Below are 21,000 nucleotides of genomic sequence, written 5' to 3'. Positions count from 1 at the left end.
GATGGATAAGGAGGCTGCATCGATCGGCCCTTTTCACGTTGAATCTCTTCAAAAATCAAAACCTTCATCATCATCTAACCAGTTGAGTTTCCCAATTTCTTATTTTCGTTTAATTACTGTTTCAATTTTGCTTTACTTATGTCAATTTGGTCGTATGTGAATTTAGAATTTTTTTTGGGTGAAGTTTTTGCAGAGGCGAATTTATGATTTTTGGATAAATTTGTTTTGATTGGATATTGTTGATGTGATTGTATAGTGTTTAGTCTAGAAATGATTAATTTAGGGTGGGTAGTTTAGCATTACCAAAAATCGTTGTTTACAATTCATGGTCAATCAATTAGGTTATCTCTAAAATCGGATCTTCATGTCATTCAATATTTTCTTCCTGTTTTGGGTTTTGGATTTTGGATTTTGGATTTTGGATTTTGGATTTTGGATTTTGGTTTTTTGTTTTTATTTTAATGTTTATTTAAATTATCTTCTTATTCAAATTGTAACCATTAATTTAAACTTAGTAAATAAGAAACTTTAATGAATTGATGATTAATACGAGTGATCAACGCGGCCTTAAACCAAGAGCTCTTCTTCTTAGTTGCAAACCACTCATTCACGGTAGTAGGGGAAGATCAGTACTTGAGAGCTGGCAGTGTTGGTCTCCCTAATGTTGACGATTTCTTTTCAATGCTATTGTAAGCCATTTTTTCTCCTTCATTGACTCTCAATTCTGTTGTTTGGTTCTGTCCGTAAGGTGTTTGATCAAATGACAACACCATTTCATGTGGTATGTTGCTTTCTTTCATTTCATTTCAGCCTTTTAGAATGGATAAATCAACCATGGTGGTTTTCTTAATTTGCATTTGATAATTCAAGTAGTACAGAATAGTATTGTTCAATTACTTTAAAAAACTAAATTAGTTTTTTTTTTTTTGTATAAAGTATACATTAATGGTTAATACACATAAATCTGAACTTCAATTAAACTTTTACCCTATTGTTCAGATGTAGCACAATCTCCATCTTCTTCGGCTTCCACTGGATCAACTCCAGCTACTCCAGGTAATAATAAAGTTTCCATTTTGGTCCTCTTTCAATTTTGAATGTTAGTCTAATTTTAGATTTGTCAGTTAAGAGTTTAAGATTGGGATTTTGCAACTTAACTAATTGCAAAATTAAGTGCTTTTTGCATTAATAGCTTAATACTATATCCAATTTAGGGTACAAAATTAACAGCTTTTTGCATTACATAGATGGTGGTTGCTGGTAGTTGTGATTTTGTGAATCGGGTTGATTGAGTTACTATCATGAATCATGATTATACTTAATGAATTGATTTGTTCTTGAATTTTTTTCAGGGCAAAGTAACCTTTTTACATTGGAATAAAGGACAGGAGATGGCTCCTACAATTGGGACCGAAGGTGGAACTCTCTTAGTTAGAAAAATACCAGTTCCAGGCCCAAGGTAATTCATGATTGCTTATTTTCATTGTTCTTCATTTTATTTATTTGTGCGATTGAAGGCGAAAATGGGTCAGATCCAGTACTCTGAGAAGTACTTTGATGATACTTACGAATACAGGTATTGATTTTTATTAGTGTGTTAGTATACTTGATTAGTTTTAACAGTTTCAGCTCATATCCATGATTTTGTTGTGGAAATTTTGTCCAGTTAAGCAGAGATCTTCATACATCTATTGTTGAGCAACGCTTTCCATTGTACGTAACTAAACTTTTATGATTCATACTGTATTTACTTCACCAATCTTGCTGTTGTTTTGAGTCCTATCATCACTTTTACGACTTTCAATTCTGTAGGTTTGTTATTATTTTACAGAAAATGGTAACTCAACTGAAATACATTCCCTTTTTTTTTTGGTACGGAGTGTAATTCAAATGACCTTTTTATATGATGTTTATGCAGTTTCCCAAAGGCGATCTACCTGAATGGGTCTGCAATGCCATGGAGGTTGCAGAAGTTGATATTTCTTCATGCTGTAGATGATCTTCAACGCTTTCCAAGCAGATTGTTTCCACCAAATTATATCTTATACTTGGTTTTTATGTGCCAATTTTGACTAGGTATCATATATAGGAAGGAACACATGCTTTTACCACAAAACTGTCCGAATTGTGTACCATTTTCGCTTCAGAATATGCACAACCATTTTTATAATTTTTTTCGGTAACTAACAAGACGGTACAGAACAAAAGAGGGTGTTGAAATGAAAAAAGAACTAATGGGTGGTTTAATGTGGAGATTTTTGAACATATACTTATATTTTATATGATTTCTCTAAACCCATACTTACTACACAAGGCAAAAGAATCTCCAAGGATTATTATGACGTTCTAATTCTGTGAATTGATGTGGTTACTGGTTATTTAATCCTACCAAATTTGTTAGATTTTACTGCTGTTTGAAATTGACAGCAACTTATAAGATTGATTAAACTTAAGTCTGCTCATAGAACTATTTTACTGTAACATGATCCAAAACCTACTCTAATAGTAGAAAACTCATAGTTCCCTTGCATACTGTGAAATGTATAGGTACTGACGTACTGGTGTAGTGCCCCATCCCTTATTTGTTGTTTTGGTTCTAGCAACGAGTGGTTATCTTCTGTCTTCCGTAGTCCGTTAGGTTCAATTAGGCCGGGTCTATGCTAGGGAGCAACCTGGTGTCTCTTTTCTACTAAAAAGTTGTGGTTATAAGTTGTGGATTGATTGGTTGTACTAAAAAAAATGCTAGATATTTATGGTAAAATCTAAATGCCTTTGACTTGCTCATAATTGTGCTTTGACCATATTGTTGGCACTCCCCTTGGCAAGGTTTTCGGTGATGTTTCTGAGGAACAATCAATTGCGACTGTTATTGAAGCTTTTAATCAGGGTATCAACTTATTTGACACTTCTCCGTAAGTTCATCGTCTTCCTCAAATTTGATGAGCCATTTCTGTATTTCTCCCCAATTTTAGTAGTATCTAGATGTGTATTTTTTGGAATTTTTGGAATTGTAATATGTTATTTTGATTATTGTTGTACGAAAATTGAATTTTTTGTGACCCATTTTGGGGTTAGATCAGTATTTGTCATACTGAAATCTATTAGAGTGAGTTGTCTCGGGTTGGAGACTAATAGAGTGATCGCAAAATTACTCCACCTATATAGCCAATTGATTATGGGATGAACAGGGATACAAGTGTTCTGACTTGGATTCCGGCCAAGCCTATTTTACAAAGTTAACATTATATACTGTAAAGATGCCGCCTTTGTCATTTGATTGGATTAATTAGGATTGTGTTGTTGTAATGATTTGTTATGATGAATCTATTTTGTGGATTTTGCATGTTTAGGTACTTTGGTGCGAAAATGTCGGAGAAAGCGCGTGGGAAGTGTTTGAAAGCACTTGGTGCACCTAGAGGAAGCTCTCTGATTACAAAAGCAGTGATGGGAAGACAACTCTACTTCACTTTGTGGTTCATGAGGTTGTCAGGAACGAGGGGTGACGGTGTGTTATGAACAGGAACAACATCTAACTCAACCTCAAACCCAAACCCAAACCCGGAGGAATCCAAGTCAAAAGAGGAACAAGAAAAAGAGTTCTTACAGCTAGGATTACCTGTTGTAGGGGGGTTAAGCTCTGAGTTCTCAAATGTTAAGAAAGCAACCACCCTGATTTCATTTTAGACCATTACTTTGAGCTAGAATTAAATAATTAATCTGTATTCCTCAGCTTCTGTTTTAGAACACAGTTCTTATAAGTAGACTGAGTTTATATTTTACTTTATAAGATCAGAAGAAATGTCCCTTAGATTGTAAAATATTTCTTGGTATATTATATACTTATATAGCACAATTTTTAGTTTTTTTTAATACTGCACGCATCGCGTGCATATAAGACTAGTGATACATATAAGGGAATATAAATCATGCGGAAAAACCATAAATGCCAGGATTCCAAAATAATTGCCACATAATAATTAGCATAATTTAGATGCATACACTTTGTAGCGTACCCTCCCTTGCTGCGCCCGAACCGAACAAGAACAAGTCTTTAGGACTCCAAGTGTCGTCCCTCCGTAGAAAGTCCACAGCACGTCCGGATCCGCCTTAAGATTGACCAACTAGAATCGCACTTAAGGTACTAATTATACTCGGCTATATGGGCAAGTGTTTGGCTGAATTTTTGCTCAAATTCTTACCTTTGAATACTTGAAACTCGTTATAAACTATGAGCCTTGAACTCATATTTATAGGCCATGGAATAAGTAATCGAATCCTACTAGGATACGAATTAATTAAATTAGAATCCTAGTAGAACTCTTATAATTTATGTTTTAGGATTAGGAATTTAATCATCAATCGAATCCTATACGCTTTAGGTTTCGTATGTGAACACAAAAACACACGCACGCATAGCAGCCCACGAGGGGCGCCATGAGCGCGCGCGCAGCCCGAGCACTCGCAGCCCACTGCCACGAAGCCCACACGCTGCCGCAGCCTTGGGCGCGCGCTGGGCCTGCCTTGCGGTGGGCTTGGCGCAACCTTGGGCTGGCGTGTTGTGGCGTGCGTTTCCCTTGCTGGACGTGGGCCTGGCTTTGTGCTGGGCCTTCGTCTAGCAAGCTCGTCCGATGCTAATTCGTACGACGCGCTTCCGTTTAATTTCCCGATTCCGGAATTCATTTCCGATACGAACAATATTTAACATTTCCGATTCCGGAATTAATTTCCTTCTCGAACAAATATTTAATATTTCCGTTTCCGGAATTATTTTCCGATTCCGATAATATTTCCGATTCTGACAATATTTCCGTTTCCGGCAATATTTCCGATTCCGGCAATATCTCCATTTCCGATAATATTTTCCGATATGTACCATGTTTTCGTTTCCGGCAACATCTACGACTTGAATAATATTTATATTTCCGACACGATCCATATTTCCGTTTCCGGCAATATCATCGTTTCCGGAGTATTCATTTCTTTGCCTTTGACGATCTCAGCTCCCACTGAAACCAAGATCCGTCGATTCCGAATATTGATTAGATAGAGTATTTAATGCCATTAAATACTTGATCCGTTTACGTACTATTTGTGTGACCCTACGGGTTCAGTCAAGAGTAAACTGTGGATTAATATCATTAATCCACTTGAACTGAAGCGGCCTCTAGCTAGGCATTCAGTTCACTTGATCTCACTGAATTATTAACTTGCATAATTAATACTGAACCGCATTAATTAGATTTATCATTAAATGCATACTTGGACCAAGGGCATTATTTCCTTCAGTCTCCCACTTGTCCTTAGGGACAAAAGTGCATTTCCTAATTCCTTTGTCGCTCGATGCTTGCTCTTGAACATAAGGTAAGAGTTGTCATCCTTATTATGTCCACAGGTGTTTCTCGGTTTCAGAGTTCAACTGATCAAATAAACAGATAATCATAGACTATGATTCATCTGAGCACGGCCATGCATTTTACAGTTTCTTGCTCTCCGACTGGCCTTGTACAACTTTCAGCATCTCATCCCGATTTATGGGAGGACAATCCCAATCTTGCGATCTTGAGATTAGACTTCGTTTGATAGGTGATTACCTGAGGGTTGCCTTTATAGCCTCCTTTTACGGTGCGACGGTTGACAACGTCAAAGTAAGCAGTTCTCAAACAAGTAATCTCAAATCACTCAGGTATTTGAGGATTAGTGTCTAATAATTTTAATGAAATTTACTTATGACAGATTTTCATCTCTTATAGTTAAAGTTTCATAGGTCTGTCCGATACTAGTCTTCCCAAAGTAAGTATCTATGCAAATGATTACGATATTGCCATGTCCACATAGTTCAAGAAACAGAACTACTAGTCATCTTGTATTCTAGTCGTCTAACGTTTTCTATGCGTCCATCTTTATAGAAAACTCCGACCAGGGACCATTTTCAACTTTTGACATTCAATTTCATTTGAGAGACATTTCTTAGTCACAAGACTGGTCCTGACAGTCTATCTTGAATATATCGTCAAATTGAAGGGACTCATCATTTAATACTAAACTAAGATTAAATAGATTATGAAAATACATTTCATATATGGCAAATGTTCATCCCAAATGTTTTACAACCATGGGCCTCAAACCCATCTTTAAAACAGTTCATGGAATTCAAAGCTATGCTTGATTTCCAGTGCTACATCGTGAGTGTTGCTTCTCACTTGTTGCATAAGTTTAGTTATCATGCTTTGCCAATCTTAATATCCTTTTAATCGAATGTTCTTCGAGATATGATGATAAGATCTTTTGAGTATGTTTATTTTGTGATCTAGTCTTTCTAGCTAGATTAGTGGTTCTACAAATTTTGCAATGAAGAACCATTAAGTCAACAAACATGTGATCTACCCAAGTTCATGAAGGAAATAATGCCCTTGGTTCAAGTATGCATATAATATTAATTCTAATAAATGCGGTTCAGTATTTATTAACAAGTTAATAATTCAGTGAGATCAAGTGAGCTGAATGCCTAGCTAGAGGCCGCTTCAGTTCAAGTGGAATTAATGATATTAATCCACAGCTTACTCGTGACTGAACCCGTAGGGTCACACAAATAGTACGTAAACGGATCAAGTATTTAATGGCATTAAATACTCCATCTATGGATATTCGGAATCGACGGATCTTGGTTTCAGTGGGAGCTGAGATCGTCATAAGCAAGAAATGAATACTCCGGAAACGATGATATTACCGGAAACGGAAATATGGATCGTATCGGAAATATATATATTATCCAAGTCGTAGATGTTGCCGGAAACGAAAACATGGTACGTATCGGAAAATATTATCGGAAATGGAAATATTGCCGGAATCGGAAATATTGCCGGAAACGGAAATATTATCAGAATCGAAAATATTATCGGAATCGGAAAATAATTCCGGAAACAAAAATATTAAATATTTGTTCGAAACGGAAATTAATTCCGGAATCGGAAATATTAAATATTGTTCGTATCGGAAAGGAATTCCGGAACCGGGAATTTAATCGGAAGCGCATCGTACGAATTAGCATCGGACGAGGCTTGCTAGACGAAGGCCCAGCACGAAGCCAGGCCTGCGCCCAGCAAGCCGAGCGCCCCACATGGAGCTGCCACAGCCTCGCCAGGCCCAGCGCAAGGCCAGGCCCAGCAAGGCCTTGGCGCGTGCACGCTAAGTGTGATGTTGAGCTGCGAGCAGCGACTGCTCGTGTGGGCCGCAAGGCCTGCGCGGGTGGTGCGATGCTCGTGGCCATACGATACTCATGTTCGTAACGAATCCTAATCCTATCGGAATTCGTATATTGATTAAATCCTAATCCTATTAGATTAAATTTATTATTTAGAGTTAAAGTTGGATTCTAATTAATAAATCCAAATCCTAGTAGGATTATAATTCCTTTTCCATACCTCTATAAATAGGTGCCTAGGGTCATAATTTATAGATACAATTGAAGTATTCTAAAGGTAAGATTTTGAAGAAAAATCAGCCATACACTTGCACCTAAATAGCCGAAATTCCTAAGCAACCTTAAGGGCGATTCTAGTTGGTCAAGCTTAAGGCGGATCCGGACGTGCTGTGGACTATCTACGGAGGGATGACACTTGGAGTCCTAAAGACTTGTTCTTGTTCGGTTCGGGCGCAGCTAGGGAGGGCACGAAACAAAGTGTACGCATCTAAATAATTATGTGTAAATAATATGTTTCCTGGCTTTATGGTTTTTCCGCATGATTTATGTTTTGTCATATGTATCATAACCTAACAGTGGTATCACGAGCCTCTTATTATTTTCATAATCTAAATTTCATAAACATGGTTAAATTTTACAAATTTGCAAAGAATTAAAAGGGGTGATTAATTTTCGTAATTGTTAATTAATTGCAAATTGCGTTTATTTAATTATATGTACGCAGTTTTTCGGCAGTTTCTTCGTTACTCATCCAAATCGAGTGATTTTTGTGTTAATTCTGCATGTAAAAGGCATTCTAAAATTTTGACAAAAATAGTATGACTATCACTTTTCGAAGGTTTCGTTTTTCGAACGCAAAAGTTTGTAAATTTAAGATGTTAAATTAAATATTTGCGATTCTTGTTGATAAATCTTGAATCTTTGATTGACCTACTGTATATTTTTAACAAGTTTGAATGCCTAGCCTTGTTAATTATACAACCTAATTTGTAATTATGATTAATTTGTTGAAATTGGAATAATTTAGAATTAATTTGATTTTCATAATTAATTAATAATTTAATTAGGTACCAATGATTAAAAACCACCATAAAAATTGTTAATTTGTGTTAAATTTTAAGTTTTTATGACCTAGATTTGAATCCATGTTAATCAGAAATTAATTGATTAATAAATTTTCGATTTTTCGTCCTAAAATTTTGAAATTAATATGATTTATTAATTTGTCATTAATTTTGGAAATAAAAGTTTTAATTTTTATGCAATTCGCTCATAAAACTTGCACGCACAAAGCAATGGACGCTATGTGTTACCCTTAAGGGGTGTTGTATAGTGCGGGCATGCGATGACGAGCAAGGGAGCTCGTCGCCCATGCGGTACGAATGCAGCGAGCAAGGCGAGTAGCACGCGAGCACAAGGCAACAGCCCTGCCTTGCGCCGAGTGCTGCGATGATGCATGGGCGAAGAAGCAAGGCGAGCGAGAATGGCAGGCGCGCGCGCGGGCCTCGAAGGGTGCCTCGTAGCAACGAGCGCTGCCTCGCCCAGCCTCGCCAAGCAACTGCTGCGCTACGAAGCAGCGAGCGATGCTGCGCGCAAGCGTGGCTCGGCTTGCTGCGTTTGCGCGTGGCAGCTGCTCGTGCCTTGCTGTGCGATCACTCGTGAGGGGCGATGCTGCCTCGAGGACTCGACGGGGCATGGGCGCAAGCCCATGGCCTCGTCTTGACCCGATTGATGCGTTTTGAATTTAATTTTTAATTTTCAGTTCGGAAACGATTTTAATTAATTTTAAAATTCGTAATTTAAATTGTTTTCTTGGATTTTAATTTTGAATATTATAATTATTATGAATTTTATTTATACTAATTATTTTACTAAAATTAAATCTTGAATTAATTTAAATTCGTTTAATTCAACTGAAATAAATTAAATTAATGGATTCGATTATAAATTTATATGAGCTTTAAATTTTAATTAAGTTTGTATGTTTCCGGTTAGACTAGAAATACATTTTTATGTTTAAAATTAGTAAAGCATATGAATTTATTGGTTTAAGTGGGAGCATTTTTAGTCATAAACTCTTGATTAGGTCTACAAATCCTTTAAGGTTATACAACTTGATTAGAATTAATAAGGACTGAATAATTGGTAGATTATTGGTGCCCTTAATTAATTGCTGCAAATATTTATGTGATGCATAACGTGTTTTAACTAACCAGCTATGTGGGCCATTCATGATAATGAATGGGTGAATGGTATATATTGTATATGTACTATTTTGCAGGTTATGGAGTGACTAGTATGGCCCAAATAGGATAGAAAATATGGTATGCGTACCATTAATTTGAATGTAATTGGTATAATGCACCAAATTTGTCTTTCAATTTAAATATGGTCTGCGTACCATCAAATAGTTGTAATTAGTTTAATTATAGCTTTATCCTATTTGAAGAAAATGGCGCCTCCCACGGTGAAATTCAAGACGAAGTTTCCATTTTCGAGACGGACTTTGAAGTTGAAGCTTCAAGATGAAGTCGGGCCATACTAGATCACATTTATCTTATGCATGCTTTAAGTTATTTATTGCTTTAAATATGTCTTAATTATGCATGAGATTGTGGCTTGATTATGTTGCATGATTAAGGATTTTAGTTCACTTAAAATCTAACCAACATAGTAAGAGCCTTAAGTTCCAAACTTAAAAATTGAGTTAAAAGGTGCCATGCCAAAATAAACACTTACTTGGATATCCTTTACATCAATCTAGTAATAGTTTTCGCTCAGCGAGGTGTTACTTATTGGTCCTAAAGGGTTAAGGTACACAAATAATTCTGAGTACATGTTAGTTTTGGTGAAACTCAACGATATAAGTAAGGAGTCCTTTTATGTCGTGGAAAAATCGATAGGTTTACCTAATAAGTTCTTAGACGTACCTATCAACCAAGAGTAGTTTCTAGACTATTAGCAAAAGGCTCTTGCTTACCTAAAATGTTTTAGAATTGAGTCAAAATACATAATGTGCTTAATTCTTCAATGGTTTTAGGGTCTTGGAATCATTTTATTCACACCTGCCGGAACATTAAATTCGAATAAAATGCTAATAACTTGTTTAAATTGCATGAATGCTTTAATTTTCAAGTTATTACTCATGATAAATGTTTAGACTTTGCATGCTTCAATGTATGTTTTAACAATAAATTTCCTCGATTAGTAGTGAATCCAAGAACGATTCACGGAAATGAGAGAAAATGAGCAATTTAAAATGTACGTTTCTTATAGCGACTTTTATGGTTGTTTTCGAGTATCAAAATCGAATGGCAAACCAATTGGTGATTGTGAATTCAAAATACATTGTAGTTTTGAGATCATAAAGCATTGAGCTTAAACGCTCAGCTTTACCAATGGTTAACAGCCTAACATCTTTGTCCATTTAATTCTCGAATGAGTCTAGTCCCTAGACATTCGAATAGATTGATGCTTAGAGAACTTTAGAAGCTTCTGGTAAGATCATCTAGTTGAAACAAAATATTCAACATAAATTAAAATGGTAATTAAGAACCTTGTTGGAGTGACATTGGACATATCTAACAAAGTATAAAAGTCAACACTAAAGAATTCAATTCTTAAGACTATAAGAAAGGGTACAAGAAATAGGAAAACAAAGGAACAAATGAAAGGAATTTACAATTCCGTTTCTACCTAAAAGTTAATGTTTAAAGAGAAGTGACCTAGCAATCAAACTTCCTTGGTATCATATACCGCTTGAGGTTCTTACTTCGGTAATAACTCAAACAATGGAAGCTAGTGTACACTAATGGCCTACAAGTAGGAAATGAAGCATGGCAATGCTACATTAGTTGTAGGGTCATCTAGTTTGTTTTAAAGTCCTTTCCAAGGCTGGAACTTAATGGCTATTTTGTTCCACAATCAGCATACCTAAATTTCTGTTTTCAAACACAGAAAGACTCACATTCAGAAGAACAAAAACAATGTTTGTTTGTTTATTTGAATGAAATGGTCATTTACGGGTTGAGTCATGTATGCTTGATTAAAAAAAACAACTCTTTAACAAGAAGAACTTTACTAGGTTCAAATCAATCCCTTGATTTGAGTTCCAATAATCTTTGGCACTGTTTCTTAGACCATATCAAAAAGTTAACGTCCTAAAGCTCTATTTTGATGGACTTTTGAAAGTTGATTGATTTCTAGATCATTAAAGACAAGTTAGTCTTACTTGTTGAAAGTAACAAAAGATATGAACTGTTGTTAGAACCCCTAGACAATAGAGTTCAAAGCTAAAGAAAGATTTTATGACTTTATTATTTCACCTAGATTTGAGTAAATATTGGTTTATTTACTCAAAGTGATATAAGTTTGAATCTATTTGGCTAGGTCAAAGATTCAGAAGTATAAAAATCCACATGGCAAGAAATCATAAAGATCCAGGTTAGATCATGACGATGATTACTTTAAGACCAAAAATGATCATCAATAATTGTGTGTTGTAATTTCACGACTAGCTCCATAAGATATGGCATATCTAAGTTGGAACGATCGAAGTCAATTAGTACTTGATTCAATCAATGATGAATCATACAGACTTTTCCTATAATTTCTAAAACAATATGCTCAACTACCACCAAACTAAACCAAATTCGTCAAAGCTATTGAAAAGTAATTTCAGAATATCTTTTCATAATATATATCTAAAAAGTTGCTAAACTCAGTGGGAGCTTAGTGTTTGTTATTCAACAAACTAAGGCCCAAGTATAGATATATGTTTCATTGTGATTTATTCAAATGAGACACAAGGGTATTGTTTCTACCACAAATTTTTGAGAACATAATGTTTGTTTGCTCGAAATAATGTCCTTTTGGAGATTCGTTTCCAAAATGACAAGTGGGAAAAAATAGACCTCGAAAGTCTTCGAGGCGAACAACAAACATAAACGGACATTCCGAAGGCTTTTCGAAGTGCTTCAGAAAATCCGAATTTATTCTTTAAGGACTTTAGAAGTGGCTTTAAAGAATAGACATCTCTTAGAAGACTTTACAAGTGCTTCAAGGAGAACAAATATTCAAAGGACTTTCAAGTGGCTATTGATATTCTATTGTTTGATGTTCTATACCCATGTAGGAATAGAGTTAAAGTCACTGAAACTATGAGATTCTTCTATTAGATAATGAAGAAACATGTAGTTCAGGTCACTGAAGCTATGCGATTCTTCTATTAGATAGTGAAGAAACCTACAACTTGCAGTCAAACTATTATCGTGAGTTTGTGACCTGTGAAAAAGCTATGACGAAACCCAAATTCTCTAAAATGGTTAAAGGCCATATATAGACTCAAATGTTTTAGATGTTTAAAGACCATAAAACATAACCAATGTTTTGATGACAAAATTGAAATTTTGTTGATTTGCAAGAATGGGTTAACACCTATTGGTTGCAAATTGGTTTTAAGGATAAAAACCATTAAACGTGGAATTGTGTTCACACACAAAGCTAGATTAGTTGCTAAAGGTTACAAGCAAATTCACGGCGTGGATTGTGTTGAAACCTCATGCATAATCGTAATGCTCAAGTCTATAAATCAAGCAATGATTGCATATTGGTACATATGGCAATTGGATGACAAAACAATTCCTCAATCAAATGTTGGAATAAACTATGTACATGGTATGCCATAGGATTTGTGGATCCAAATAAATACTTGAAAAGAATAGCTAGCTTATGAAATCTAAGTACAGATTTAAGCAAGCAATTGGGAATTAGAAATGTATTTTAGTGAAGCTAATACGTATTTTAGTTTCATAAAATGTACATGATTCTTATAGATATATAAGAAGTTTAGTGGGAGTACGTAAAACTTAATTGGTCCTATGTGTATCACACACATATCTCTATATTGTGAAATAACATTCAAATGCTAATAACTTAGATTTGAAATCATTCATCAATGATGGACCAAGGCGAAACTTAGTGCATACTGGGTATTAAGATCCATTCACAAAGATCTTATAATATTGTTCTGGATTAAGTAATGGCATTTACTAAATCAAACACGAAAGACTCCATTGGAGACATTCGATCCATATGAATAAATCTAAGTAAAGGATGTTTGAACTATGTATACGCATTTACTAAGTTAAACATCAAAAGATCTAAGTGAGATTCTTAACCTATATTGTATGTCAAAAGAATTTAGCTGGAATTGGTATCTACCGAAACTATATGAGCTAAAAGCTACATGAATAGAATTCAATTGAGAATTATTCTGCAAAAGAATTTATCATGTATGATATAATATGAGGATCGCCAAAAACGTATCGTATAACTTTAGGCATGACGAACATATACCAATCTCTTTTGATCTAAGTGAAGATCAACTAGATTGAGACCAAGAATACTTATGGTACTTGAAAAAGTACATAGGAATAGTTCTTGATTCAAGGAAATAAAGATATGCTAAATATTGATGCTACACGCAGAAACACAGGCAAATGATCAAGCAAGTTCTTGCGTTGTTGAAATGGCAACATGGATCGGAGCATCGTGTTTTGACAAACCATTGGCAAGGACGAGCTAAAGAGCATCGTGTTTTGAAATGGCAACATGGATCGGAGACCATGAGTTGTTGCGTGGGAAATTAAATATTAATTTCTATGTTCTAAGATACAGTTGGAAAGTCTTCCACATATCTGTGAACTGCTTGGATAAGTAAATCCAAACAAAGCATCACTAGCAACCTAAATAGTTGAAGTAAAATTAATTATTGCCTAAGAAGGAATGAAACAGGGTTGTTTAAGTTAAAGAGTTCTTCACTGAACTTGGGTGGATCACATGTCTGCTAACTTGATGGTTCTTCATTGCAAAATGCGTAGAACCACTATCGAAGTAAGAAAGACTAGATCACATAATAAACAAACTCAAAAGATCTTATCATCATATCTTGAATATTATTCGATAAAAAGGATATTAAGATTGGCAAAGCATGATAACTAAACCTATGCAACAAGTGAGAAGCAACACTCACGTTGTAGCACTGGAAATCAAGCATAGCTTTGAATTCCATGAATTGTTTTAAAGATGGGTTTGAGGCCCATGGTTGTAAAACATTAGGGTTGAACATTTATCATATATGAAATGTATTTTCATATTCCATTTAATCTTGGTTTAAATGATGAGTCCCTATAAATTTGACGATGTATTCAAGATAGACTGTCAGGACCAGTCCTGTGACTAAGAAATGTCTATCAAGTGAACTTGAATGTCAAAAGTTGAAAATGGTCCCTGGTCGGAGTTTTCTATAAAATTGGACGCATAGAAAACATTAGACGACTAGAATGCAAGATGACTAGTAGTTCTATTTCTTGAACTATGTGGACATGGCAATGTCATAATCATTTGCATAGATACTTACTTTGGGAAGACTAGTATCGGACAGACCTATGAAACTTTACTGTAAGAGATGAAAATCTGTCATAAGTAAATTTCATTAAAATTATTAGACACTAAATCCTCAATACCTGAGTGATTTGAGATTACTTGTTTGAGAACTGATTGCTTTGACGTTGACCAACCGTCGCACCGTAAAAGAAGGCTATAAAGGCAACGCTCAGGTAATCACCTATCAAACGAAGTCTAATCTCAAGATCGTAAGATTGGGATTGTCCTCCCATAAATCGGGATGAGATGCTTAAAAGTTGTACAAGGCCACTCGGAGAGCTAGAAACTGTAAAATGCATGGCCGTGCTCGGATGAATCATAGGCTATGATTATCTGTTTATTTGATCAGTTGAACTCTGAAACCGAGAAACACCTCTGGACATAATAAGGATGACAACTCTTACCTTATGTTCAAGAGCAAGCATCGAGCGAAAAAGGAATTAGGAAATGCACACTTGTCCCTAATGACAAGTGGGAGGCTGAAGGAAATAATACCCTTGGTCCAAGTATGCATATAATATTAAGTCTAATAAATGCGGTTCAGTATTTATTAACAAGTTAATAATTCAGTGAGATCAAGTGAGCTGAATGCCTAGCTAGAGGCCGCTTCGGTTCAAGTGGAATTAATGATATTAATCCACAGCTTACTCTTGACTGAACCCGTAGGGTCACACAAATAGTACGTAAACGGATCAAGTATTTAATGGCATTAAATACTCCATCTATGGATATTCGGAATCGACGGATCTTGGTTTCAGTGGGAGCTGAGATCGTCACAAGCAAGAAATGAATACTCCGGAAACGATGATATTACCGGAAACGAAAATATGAATCGTATCGGAAATATAAATATTATCCAAGTCGTAGATGTTGCCGGAAACGGAAACATGGTACGTATCGGAAAATATTATCGGAAATGGAAATATTGCCGGAATCGGAAATATTGCCGGAAACGGAAATATTGTCAGAATCGGAAATATTATCGGAATCGGAAAATAATTCCGGAAACGGAAATATTAAATATTTGTTCGAAACGGAAATTAATTCCGGAATCAGAAATATTAAATATTGTTCGTATCGGAAATGAATTCCGGAACCGGGAATTTAATCGGAAGCGCATCGTACGAATTAGCATCGGACGAGGCTTGCTAGACGAAGGCCCAACACGAAGCCAGGCCCGCGCCCAGCAAGCCGAGCGCCCAACATGGAGCTGCCACAGCCTCGCCAGGCCCAGCGTAAGGCGAGGCCTAGAAAGGCCTTGGCGCGTGCACGCTAAGCGTGCTGTTGGGCTGCGAGCAGCGACTGCTCGTGTGGGCCGCAAGGCCTGCGCGGGTGGTGCGATGCTCGTGGCCATATGATGCTCATGTTCGTAACGAATCCTAATCCTATCGGAATTCGTGTATTGATTAAATCCTAATCCTAATAGATTAAATTTATTATTTAGAGTTAAAGTTGGATTCTAATTAATAAATCCAAATCCTAGTAGGATTATAATTGCTTTTCCATACCTCTATAAATAGGTGCCTAGGGTCATAATTTATAGATACAATTGAAGTATTCTAAAGGTAAGATTTTGATAAAAAATCAGCCATACACTTGCACCTAAATAGCCGAAATTCCTAAGCAACCTTAAGGGCGATTCTAGTTGGTCAAGCTTAAGGCGGATCTGGACGTGCTGTGGACTATCTACGGAGGGACGACACTTGGAGTCCTAAAGACTTGTTCTTGTTCGGTTCGGGTGCAGCTAGGAAGGGCACGCAACAAAGTGTATGCATCTAAACTATGCTAAATGATTATGTGTAAATAATATGTTTCCTGGCTTTATGGTTTTTCCGCATGATTTATGTTTTGTCATATGTATCATAACCTAACAGTTCAGTGAAGAACTCTTTAACACAAACAACCCTGTTTTATTGCTTCTTAGGCAATAAGTACTTTTACTTCAACTATATAGGTTGCTAGTGATGCTTTGGTTGGATTTACTTATCCAAGCATTCCATAGATATTTGGAGACTTTCCATCTGTATCTTAGATCATAGAAATTATTATTTTAATTTCCCACGCAACAACTCATGGTCTCCAATCCATGTTTCCATTTCAAAACACGATGCTCTTTAGCTCGTCCTTGTCAATGGTTAACTCCAAAGGAATCTTGCTTGATCCTTTGCCAGTGTTTATGCGTGTAGCATCAATATTTAGCATATCTTTATTTCCTTGAATCAAGAACTATTCCTATGTACTTTTCAAGTACCATAAGTATTCTTGATCTCAATCTATTTGATCTTCACTTAGATCAATAGAGATTGGTATATGTTCGTCATGCCTAAAGCCATACGATACATTTTTGGCGATCCTCATATTATATCATACATGATAAATTCTTTTGCAGAATAATTCCCAATTGAATTCCATTCATGTAACTTTAGCTTATCTAGTTTCAGTAGATACTAATTCCAGCTAAATTCTTTGACATATAATATAGGTGAAGAATCTCATTAGATTCTTTGATGTTTAACTTAGTAAATGCTTATACATAGTTCAAACATTCATTACTTAGATTTATTCATATGGGTCAAATATCTCCAATGGAGTCTTTCGTGTTTGATTTAGTAAATGCCATTTCTTAATCCAAAAAATAAGATCTTTGTAAATAGATCTTAATACCCAGTATGTACGAAGTTTCGCCATGGTCCATTATTGATGAATAATTTCAAATCTAAGTCATTAGCATTTGAATGTTATATCATAATAGAGAGATATGTGTGTGATACACATAGGACCAATTAAGTGTTACGTACTCCCACTAAACTTGTTATACATCTATAAGAATCATGTACATTTTATGAAACTAAAATCCTTATTAGTTTCACTAAAATACATTTCCAATTCCCAATTGCTTGCTTAAATCTGTATTTAGATTTTATAAGCTAGCTTTCCTTTTCAAGCATTTATTTGGATCCACAAATCCTATGACATGCCATGTACATAGTTTCTTCCAACATTTGATTGAGGAAGATGTTTTGTCATCCAATTGCCATATGTACCAATATGCAATCATTGCTTGATTTATAGACTTGAGCATTACGATTATGCATGAGGTTTCAACACAATCCATGCCATGAATTTGCTTGTAACCTTTAGCAACCAATCTAGATTTTTGTTGTGAACACAATTCCATGTTTGATGGTTTTTATCCCTAAAACCAATTTCCAACCAATTGGTGTAAACCATTCTTGCAAATCAACAAAATTTCAATTTTGTCATCAAAACATTGGTTATGTTTTATAGCCTTTAACCATATAAAACATTTGACTCTATATATGGCCTTTAACTATTTTAAGGAATCTCGGTTTCGTCATAGCTTTCTTACAAGTCACAAACTCATTAATGATAATAGTTTGGCTGCAAGTTGTAGGTTCCTTCACTATCTAATAGAAGAATCGCGTAGCTTTAGTGACATGAACTCCATGTTTCTTCACTATCTAATAGAAGAATCTCATAGTTTCAGTGACTTGAACTCTATGCCTACTTGGGTATAGAACATCAAACAATAGAATATCAATAGCCACTTGAAAGTCCTTTGAATATTCCGTTCTCCTTGAAGCACTTGTAAAGTCTTCTAAGAGATGTATATTCTTTAAAGCCACTTCTAAAGTCCTTATAGAATAAGTGTTTGGATTTTCTGAAAAACTTCGAAAAGCCTCTGGAATCTCCGTTTTATGTTTGTTGTTCGCCTCGATGACTTTCGAGGTCCATTTTCTTCCACTTGTCATTTTGGAAACGAATCTCCAAAAGGACATTATTTCGAGCAAACAAACATTATGTTCTCAAAAATTTGTGGTAGAAACAATACCTTTGTGCTTCATTTGAATAAATCACAATAAAACATATATCTATACTTGGGCCTTAGTTTGTCGAATAACAAACACTAAGTTCCCACTGAGTTTTGCAACTCTTTAGATATATATTTTTGAAAAGATATTCTGAAATTACTTTTCAATTGCTTTGACGAATTTAGTTTAGTTTGGTGGTAGTTGAGCATTTTGTTTTAGAAATTATAGGAAAATTCTTTATGATTAATCATTGATCGAATCAAGTACTAATTGACTTCGATCATTCCAACTTAGATATGCCATATCTTATGGAGCTAGATCGTGAAATTACAACAAACAATCATTGATGATCATTTTTGGTCTTAAAGTAATCATCGTCATGATCTAACCTAGATCTTTATGATTTCTTGCCATGTGGATTTTATACTTCTGAATCTTTGAACTAGTCAAACAGATTCAAACTTATATCACTTTGAGTAAATAAACCAATATTCACTCAAATCTAGGTGATATAATAAAGTCATAAAATCTTTCTTTAGCTTTGAACTCTATTGTCTAGGCTTTCTAACAATAGTTCATATATTTTGTCACTTTCAACAAGTAAGACTAGCTTGTCTTGAATTGATCTAGAAATCAATCAACTTTCAAAAGTCCATCAAAACAGAGCTTATGAATGTTAACTTGTTGATATGGTCTAAGTAACAATGCCAAAGATTTGTGGAACTCAAATCAAGAGATTGATTTGAACCTAGTAAATTTCTTATTGTTAAAGAGTTGTTTGTTTTAATCAAGCATATTGACTCAACCCGTAAATGACCATTTCATTCAAATAAATAAACAAACAAGCATTGTTTTTGTTTTTCTGAATGTGAGTCTTTCTGTGTTTGAAAACAGAAATTTAGGTATGCTGATTGTGGAACAAAATAGCCATTAAGTTCCAGCCTTGGAAAGGACTTTAAAACAAACTAGATGACCCTACAACTAATGTAGCATTGCCATGCTTCATTTCCTACTTGTAGGCCATTAGTGTAGCCCAGCTTCCATTATTTGAGTTATTACCGAAGTAAGAACCTCAAGCGGTATATGATACCAAGGAAGTTTGATTGCTAGGTCACTTCTCTTAAACATAAACTTATAGGTAGAAACGGAATCGTAAAATTTCTTTCATTTGTTCCTTGTTTTCCTATTTCTTGTACCCTTGGTCTTAAGAATTGAATTCTCTAGTGTTGACTTTTATACTTTGTTTAGACATGTCCAATGTCACTCCAACAAAGTTCTTACCATTTTATTTATGTTGAATGTTTTGTTTCAACTAGATGATCTTACCAGAAGCTTCTAAAGTTCTCTAAGCATCGATCTATTCGAATGTCTAGGGACTAGACTCATTTGAGAAATAAATGGATAAAAGATATTAGGTTGTTAACCATTGGTAAAGCTGAGAGTTTAGACTCAATGCTTTATGATCTCAAAACTACATTGTATTTTGAATTCACATGCACCAACCGGTTTGCCATTCGACTTTGATACTCGAAAAACAGCCATAAAAGTCGCTATAAGAAACGTACATTTTAAATTGCTCATCTTCTCTCATTTCCGTGAATTGTTCTTGGATTCACTACCAATCAAAGAAATTTACTGTTATCCTTCTAAAAGGATTTACTGCAGTGTAAGATATTTAATTATAAACAATAATTAAAACATACATTGAAGCATGCAAAGTCTGAACATTTATCATGAGTAATAACTTGAAAATTAAAGCAATCATGCAGTTTAAACAAGTCATTGGCATTTTATTCGAATTTATTGTTCCGGCAGGTGTGAATAAAATGATTCCAAGATCCTTAAATCATTGAAAATTAAGCACGTTATGTATTTAGACTCAATTCTAAAATATATTAGGTAAGCAAAGCCTTTGCTAATAGTCTAGAAACTACTCTTGGTTGATAGGCACGTCTTAGAACTTATTAGGTAAACCTATCGCATTTGCCACGACATAAAAGGACTCCTTACTTATATCGTTGAGTTTCACCAAAACTAACATGTACTCACAATTATTTGTGTACCTTACCCCTTTAGAATCAATAAGTAACACCTCTCTATGGCGGAAAACTATTACTAAGATTGATGTAAAGGTTATCCAAGTAAGTGTTATTTTGGCATGACACCTTTTAACTCAATTTTTAAGTTTGGAACTTAAGGCTCTTACTATGTTGGTTAGATTTTAAGTGAACTAAAATCCTTAATCATGCAACATAATCAAGCCACAATCTCATGCATAATTAAGGCATATTTAAAGCAATAAATAACTTAAAACATGCATAAGATATTAATGTGATCTAGTATGGCCCGACTTCATCTTGAAGCTTCAACTTCAAAGTCCGTCTTGAAAATGGATTGGAAACTCCGTCTTGAATTTCACCATGGGAGGCGCCATTTTCTTCAAATAGGATAAGCTATAATTAAACTAATTACAACTATTTGATGGTACGCAGACCATATTTAAAAGCAATAAAGTTTGGT

At 35.1% G+C, this 21,000-nt stretch overlaps 1 long non-coding RNA gene across 1 annotated transcript; it reads left to right on the top strand.

The window, feature by feature from the left end:
• The first annotated feature begins 547 nt into the window (after positions 1-547).
• LOC130472535 (uncharacterized) lies at positions 548-1,463 on the top strand. Its single transcript, XR_008933068.1, has 3 exons — positions 548-689; positions 1,000-1,056; positions 1,353-1,463. It is a non-coding gene; the product is annotated as an uncharacterized lncRNA (long non-coding RNA).
• The last annotated feature ends 19,537 nt before the right edge of the window (positions 1,464-21,000 follow it).

This window comes from Spinacia oleracea, chromosome 4, assembly GCF_020520425.1.
Source record: "Spinacia oleracea cultivar Varoflay chromosome 4, BTI_SOV_V1, whole genome shotgun sequence".
Taxonomy (NCBI): domain Eukaryota; kingdom Viridiplantae; phylum Streptophyta; class Magnoliopsida; order Caryophyllales; family Amaranthaceae; genus Spinacia; species Spinacia oleracea.
This window is presented reverse-complemented; position numbering and strand designations above follow the sequence as displayed.